This window comes from Acyrthosiphon pisum, unplaced genomic scaffold (assembly GCF_005508785.2).
Source record: "Acyrthosiphon pisum isolate AL4f unplaced genomic scaffold, pea_aphid_22Mar2018_4r6ur Scaffold_100;HRSCAF=472, whole genome shotgun sequence".
Lineage (NCBI taxonomy): Eukaryota > Metazoa > Arthropoda > Insecta > Hemiptera > Aphididae > Acyrthosiphon > Acyrthosiphon pisum.
Window position 1 is genome coordinate 14,055 of NW_021758338.1, and position 7,447 is coordinate 21,501.

The 7,447-nt window shown below is 26.4% G+C and overlaps 1 long non-coding RNA gene across 1 annotated transcript; it reads left to right on the forward strand.

Moving 5' to 3' along the window:
* Window positions 1-3,756: 3,756 nt before the first annotated feature.
* Window positions 3,757-6,834, forward strand: LOC103310787. Its single transcript, XR_511198.3, has 5 exons — window positions 3,757-3,924; window positions 4,511-4,522; window positions 5,367-5,396; window positions 5,844-5,858; window positions 6,822-6,834. It is a non-coding gene; the product is annotated as an uncharacterized LOC103310787 (long non-coding RNA).
* The last annotated feature ends 613 nt before the right edge of the window (window positions 6,835-7,447 follow it).

The window sequence follows — 7,447 nt, forward strand, 5'->3', positions numbered from 1 at the left end:
GCAAGATTCTGTTGAATCTCAAGAGGCCTGATTGCATTGTCAGTACAGCCACCCCAAACTAGTAAACCATATTGGAAAATTGATTTGTATAGCGAATTATATACAATACACAGAATCTCTGTTGGAACTACGGTGAAACATGCCGTGTTCCAGGCGCTGCTATAATCGTACTGACGAAGGTTAACCTTGGCAGGCGGGTCAGAAGACTCTGACACGGGCCCCGCAAAACGCAGGGGCTGGGTGATATGGACACATTCCTATTCCACCCAAGAGAAAACTGAAATTGTCTGACGCTCGCAACCCGGCGCTCGCTGGCGCAGGACTTTCGAAACCCACCGATCAGCCTCCTTGACAGAGCGTTGCCAGCGGAACATTGTCTGGCACTCGGGCGCTTTAAACACAGTTTAAATAAACTCTACAGATTATTTCCGGTGTCCAGATTTCTTATTGTACATGAACACGTGCATAAGCTGAATATTTTGTGGTGTATTTCATACAAAATAGTTTAAATTTGATCGAGCATAGTTATACGTTATTAGAGACTGGATAAGTTGAATGAAGACGTTTGTTTATAAATATAAATCAAAGCAACACGAACATTTTATTTTATTTCCAAATATTCAAATAATAGTTGTCCTTTTTTATGAAATTCAACAAACATGTCATTGTTAAAAATACTTAAATCATTTGGTTCGTAAATAAGACAATCTCAGTCTTGCGAACTTGCTAAATTTCTGATATCTAAACGTATTTAAATAAAACGCTGTAAAACATATTGTACTTTCATGTACAAACTTAACATAATTTGATATTATTTATATTTTGATACCAATGTTTTTTTCATATTTTCTAGCATAGCAACCTATATTGAATGCTCAAATTTTGGAATTTTTTTTTACACTGACTAGGAAAATTAGATTAGAACTTAAATAAAATTTAAATAAACTTTAATAAAAACTGAGTAATACCGAGTACTTAGTTATACTGTTTCCGACCAGACATAACAATTTATTATATTATAATAAATAAATAAGTATTCAATATGTTTGATCGTCAAAACTATCCAACTTAAAATTTTTTTTTTTTATTAGTTAATCATTTTGCGTTTTCCATACTTAATTTATCTCATCCACCTAGGAGTATAAATATAATATAATACCTAATAATATTGTATTGTACAACTGAACATTTGCATTATTAATTTAATGTTTCTATATTTGCATCCGAGCGTGCCTATTTGTATATAATATAAAAATGATTATATGTCTGTCTGTGTATCGATATTACCATGGCAACTATTTATATATTATTTTGTGATTTTTGATGGATTGTTTTTGTAGGTATAAAAATAGTTGACATGGAAATATTTAAAACATTTATATATAGTTGGCATTTTTAATGGGCAACAATGTGCACGTGATCAGCTAATTTTTATATAATATTATATAGACAGATTAGACCTATGGGCAGAAGATAGACTAATTTAAAAAGGGTGAGAACCGACCCCGGGAGGTGCTCAAACAGGGATTTTGAAATTTCCAATGGATATTTTTGTTTATAAATAGTTTCCACGCATTTTGAAGCTATCATAAAAATAATTTTTTTACTTATATTATAATATATTATACAATGACCCAATTGTAACCTACTGCAGAGTAGAGTGATATCCACTCACCCGTTTTTTTTATACACCAGAGATATAAGTTGTCCTGAAATTATATTTAGTAACCGATAACCAAGTTAATAATCATTTAAATAACAACAATTTGATCGTTAGGCGAAAATAGTCTTTTAACTACTAAAACATTCATAACATTTGTTAGTTTGGACACCATAAGACGTCCGTTACTGTAGGTTTGTAAAAAAATGGTATAATGAATTTTTGCTACTAACTATATTCGAGTGATTCCTTCTTATTATTTATAATTTCTTCTCCACTATACGCTAGGTCTTTGCAGATTTGTGGGTTGAATATTTATACTTTTAGGTATTTGTATATATTATATTATTTCTTTAATAAATACCCATATATATGCCAACATCATTTACATTGGTGCAATTAGGGGGGTGCCGGGGATGCTGAAGCACCAACAGTTAAAAAAACACCAACAATTGAAAAATCTTATGAAAAAAAATAGTTTTTTAGCTTGACATAAGGTTTTTTTTTATTTTCTTCGTTTTTAGTAGAAACCCAAATTATTATTTGTAATGATTATAGGTATATTAAATATTAGAATTTAGAATTCATTAAAATTTCGAAAATTTTCAAAAAAATTTTCTGTTAGAAATGTATAAAAGTTTTTCCTTTCATAGCTTACATTACAAATGTTGATAGAAAACTCTTCACAATATTGGTCCTACTTTAAACAAAAAAAAATGTTTACTGGAAATTAACGTACATTTTTTATGAGCGTTTGAATCTAAATTGTGTTTCAATTTTCAATTTTCTTCTATCAATTTTTGTTATATTTTGTAATTTAAAAACCAATAATCCTAGATACTTTATGTTAAAATTAAAATTTTTCTTACATGGTATATTGTTAAAACAATTTTGACTCTTTTTGGTCTATTTATAACTATGAAAAATTTTCAAAAATTTTCAATTATTTTTTAGTTAGAAATTCATAAATTATTTTCTTTTCATAGCTAAGATGAAAAATGTCGATAAAAGATTTCACATAAGATTTTCTACCTATAAAAAATACGTATACTTGAATGGAATATTAATTACTATGAATGTTTGACCTTATAATTGTTACGATATTCGTTATTCACCGGTAAATCGAATTCCTATTAATTGAATTTATAGATTTTGTTGTATTTCCAAAACGAATAACCGTAGACTCTCGAAATGTTCACCAAATATTTGTATCAGAATTTTCTATACATCGTAAATTCTTCACACAATTTGGACTCTTTATGAACTATTTATAGCCATGAGAAAATTTTTCAAATTGAATTCAAATTTAACACATCCATTACAACGACATGCTCATCAACTACTGTACAGCAAAGCGGTCTTTTATCCGTTAATACTTCCAGGATACTATTTTTATCACTGAAATAATATAATATACCTAATGTATCTATTAGGTATATTACTGTTAATTTACTTAAATATTAGTGTCCTTGTGTGTTTACGGTGCATTTAGGAAAGGTTATAGTAATTATAAATTCAAAGTATGTCGGGGGTATGGAGGCGTAGCCCCCGTGGGTCTATGTTCTCTACATAATTTTAGCATCTGCAGTGTTTGGCCTCTAATTGCACCTATGACCATTTAATAGGAATATAATTTTTCTTCTTATGTATTTATTATAAATTATAAGTCATGTATTTCGACATGTTACTGCATAGGTTTTTGTTTTATCTATCTAATGTGGTAATACTAGAAATTAAACCGAAAATATTTAGCATTATTAAGATGCCTATAGAGTATCTTTGACCTATTTAATTTAATTTAAATTATTTACTCAGGTGCTACATTTTGTTTTATGTGCATCTTTAATATAATATTATAGCATCGCATTTTCCGTTGACAATTCGGCATAAAGTAGTCATGGGCGTGCGTTGGACTTAATTCACATTATTTACTTAGGCATTAAAAAAATAAAATAAATATGGCGTTCACCCACAAGTAGAGAATATTATTCTCTTGTTATATTAGTTGTTACCAAACAAGCAAATTTTTGTGAAAAATATTTATTCAGTGGTGAGGGAATATGTAAATGTGGAATATATCGTTTGTAAAAGAAATCGAGAAGTAATATTTTGTTTCATTTATTGTTCAACGTTCACATTATTTTATTTTATATTCTTATATAAAATCAAAATGATTTTTTTCAAGCAATATTTAATAACGCTTACATTTATAGTAATTGCAGTTTGGGTAATGCCTGCAAATACTTCAAGAAAAGAATTATCCAGTAAGGATTCATTAATTTTATTGTTTTACAACGATTATAATATTTGTGTTTAAATTTGTATTTGATTGAAATTTATCGACAATGAGCTGTATAAATACTTATATATAAACATTTAAAGACGACAAGTAATTTTTGTAATTTTACGATAATCTAAAGACATATTAAACATATTTCTTACTTTTAATATTGTGTAGTTAAAAATAAATAGTATACCAATTGACGTTTTACTAAAGTACATTATTTACGATTTTGATGGAAAAATAGAATATCTAGACATAACAATTTTATATAATTCCTTATTCTACTATAACTGCTGAAGTATACGAATATATTAACTCATAACATTTGTTTGCCGTATTTAAATTTGACTTTTTTTCGTACAAGTAAAAATCAATTAATTTTATCAATAATAACTCAAATCATTTAAATGTCTACATATAGGTTTAGAAATGAATTATCATAAATAGTTGTTTAAAAATTAAATTACGTAAATAAATTAATCGGACAGTTTATTAAATATTTTCAATACTTCACCAAATTTGTTGTAAATAGACAAGATTGACTACTAAAAATGTTTTTTTTTCAGCTCTCTGTACTGGTAATATTTTCTAATTAAATATTAGTAAGCAAATAGTAACTTAAAATAGTTATGAGTTATGATATAGATACTGTATTTTAAACTCATACAAAAAAAAAATTGTATTGGTTTGAAACTTGAAAACTGAGGGAATCATAATATCGATATACTGAATTAATTCTTAATAACATTAGAAAAATATTACGGAAAAATTTTGAATCGATAAATAATGTTATAACACGAGAGTGGAAGACGAAAAAAAAAATTGAGTTGGAAGCAATATACAAAAAAAATATCATTGGAGACCGGAGAGACAATAATAGAGGTAGATTGCGTTGAACTAGACATGCAATGAGGAGCCTAAAACCATTATTAAGTGCTGTGATGGAACAAACTCTTGAACAAAAAATAACCTGGGTAAAATAAAAAAATTAATATTTAAATGATACAGTGAAAGGGGACGTGAAAGCATTTGAATAGGTGGATAAAATTTGGAGATTCTAGCGTAAATTATAAATGAATTGAAAATTGGTTGTGAGGCGGGATGTTTCTAGAGGTCGGATAAACCAGGGAAGAAGAAGAATATAAAGAAACATAGGATGATTATGTATTCAAAATAAATTGAAAGGTTTTTGTATATTGTGTGTTCTTAAATTATGGTTGAATCAATATTTAATTGACGTTGATTTATATTGTAGAGTCGACTTGTCTTATATTTTATTAGCTATTATAGGAATGTATATTGAAAAGTACATATGAAATATTTAGTAAGATCTAGTGGACCATGGTTGGATCATACATGATTGGTAAACCATTCTAGCATAATTCTATATAATTTGAGTTTAATCTTTTTACAATTTACCAGTACTTTACGAAGTTGGTGGCATGTCATACCGTAAGTTATAATTAACATGTTATAATTAATTGTTTTACATCCTTTTTTTACATTAGACATAATTATAACTTATATGCAATGACTTTTATAAACTTAAAAGTAAATTAAAGCTATTTTTAATTTACATATTTCGATAATTGAGCATATAGAAATTTCCAATCACTGTTATTTATAATGTTTCTATATTGGAATAGAAATAAAGAAGGTATAAAAATACCCTTCAAATTAAAATTATTAACAATAAGGGTATTTTTAAATACGCAATTTTAAATAAACACATTTTAGTCAATATTTTTAAAATCCACACATCAGAATTCATAAATTTTTATTAGATGTATTTTGCTGAGAAAATCAAAATTATCCATTACATTGAATATAACTATAAATTGTATATTGTCTCTAATTGTATTATTAATAACTATGGTATATTAAACATATATTTTGCAGGATATAATGATGCTTGTAAGTATATTTGTATGTTTATTACCATATTTTTACATTCCCTTATCCTAGAATAACCAGATTAAAATAATCGTGTTAACACTTACCTATATCCAGTTTCAAAATTATGGTTGTTCAGAAATTGTACTAAAGTCAACTAATTCTAACCTAACCCAACCTTAATTCCATTACAATATCACCATATAATATTAATTGAAATTATTATATTCAGACACGTTATATATAACTATGATTCGATTTTTTGACTCCATCAGTCAAAGATATTGTGAGCTTTAAATTCAAAATTTCATACATAGAAAATAAAATATATAGTCGTTCAACCTTTTTTTCATTTAAAAGTAAGTTGTACTGACTATTTCTTGTAGGAGTTTCTCGAGTCTTTCACTTCACATTGGTTTTAAACCTATACCTTATATTACTCTTGGAAGCTGATCGATTTGTTAACGCTAATTTTCAGATTTGATTATATATGTTTAATAGAGTTGTTACAACATCGATAAATATAGAAACAAAATTACGTATGACGTTCAAAGCTTCACAATATGTTTGTTATACAATTATAATTTTAAACTTCTGTGGTTTCCTTTCTAAATAAAATTCCTTTTAGATTATTCAATATAACTAGTTTTTATAAATCAATTCAGAACAATATTATTTTTCTATACCTCATTTTAATATAATAATATCTATAGATGTAAATTGTTTCTGTAATACTGTCCACAAGAACCTACGTGTCTACATATCGTTATTACTGTTTCAGAAGCATACTTTTTAGTTATTTGTTTGATTTAAAGTTTAATATTAATATAATAAATAAATAATTTTACTTTGGAACAAGATTTCACCAGAATCTGAAAGAATTCTTTTCTCCAAATCTAGATTTATTACATTAATTATATATATATAATTATGCATATAGTATACATTAATATATTTTAAATAATTAATCATTATTATTTACAGCTGACAAAAGTATGTGTTATTTATTTATTTTTAATATGTTTTTGGTACGAAATATTTTTTTTTTTTGCAAGGGAATTGTCCTTTCAATTTTCGGATTCTGATTGGAAATATATTATTATTTAAAAATATTTGTGATTTTGATAAATTTTATACAAATTGTAATTTTAAACGGTTATAAAAAAAAAAAATATTACCATGTATTTTCTATATACCTACTTTAAATCAGTTATTTTTAAGGAACCGTGTCAATTTGTACTACCCAAAAACATCAAGTGTACATAAAAGTTGAAACTAATTTTAATCATCCATAGATAACAAAAAAAAAATCAAAGAATTTTGTCTTGTACGAACCTGTTTAGTGGAGGCTATCATCTTTTTTAAGAAATAAATAACAATACAATACAATGTTATAACTGATAATGTAAATTATCTCATAGATATCTACTATCTACCTATTATAAATATTTCTTCACAAATTCAAGTTGCTTTAGTGACATAGGCTTAAGATATAGTTCAGTATTCTGTTTCAAATATAGATATTGTACCTATCTATTAAAATATATTATGTTTATCTTCAGAATACTTCAATTGTTTCTATATTGAGTGATTACTGATTAGATACTTGA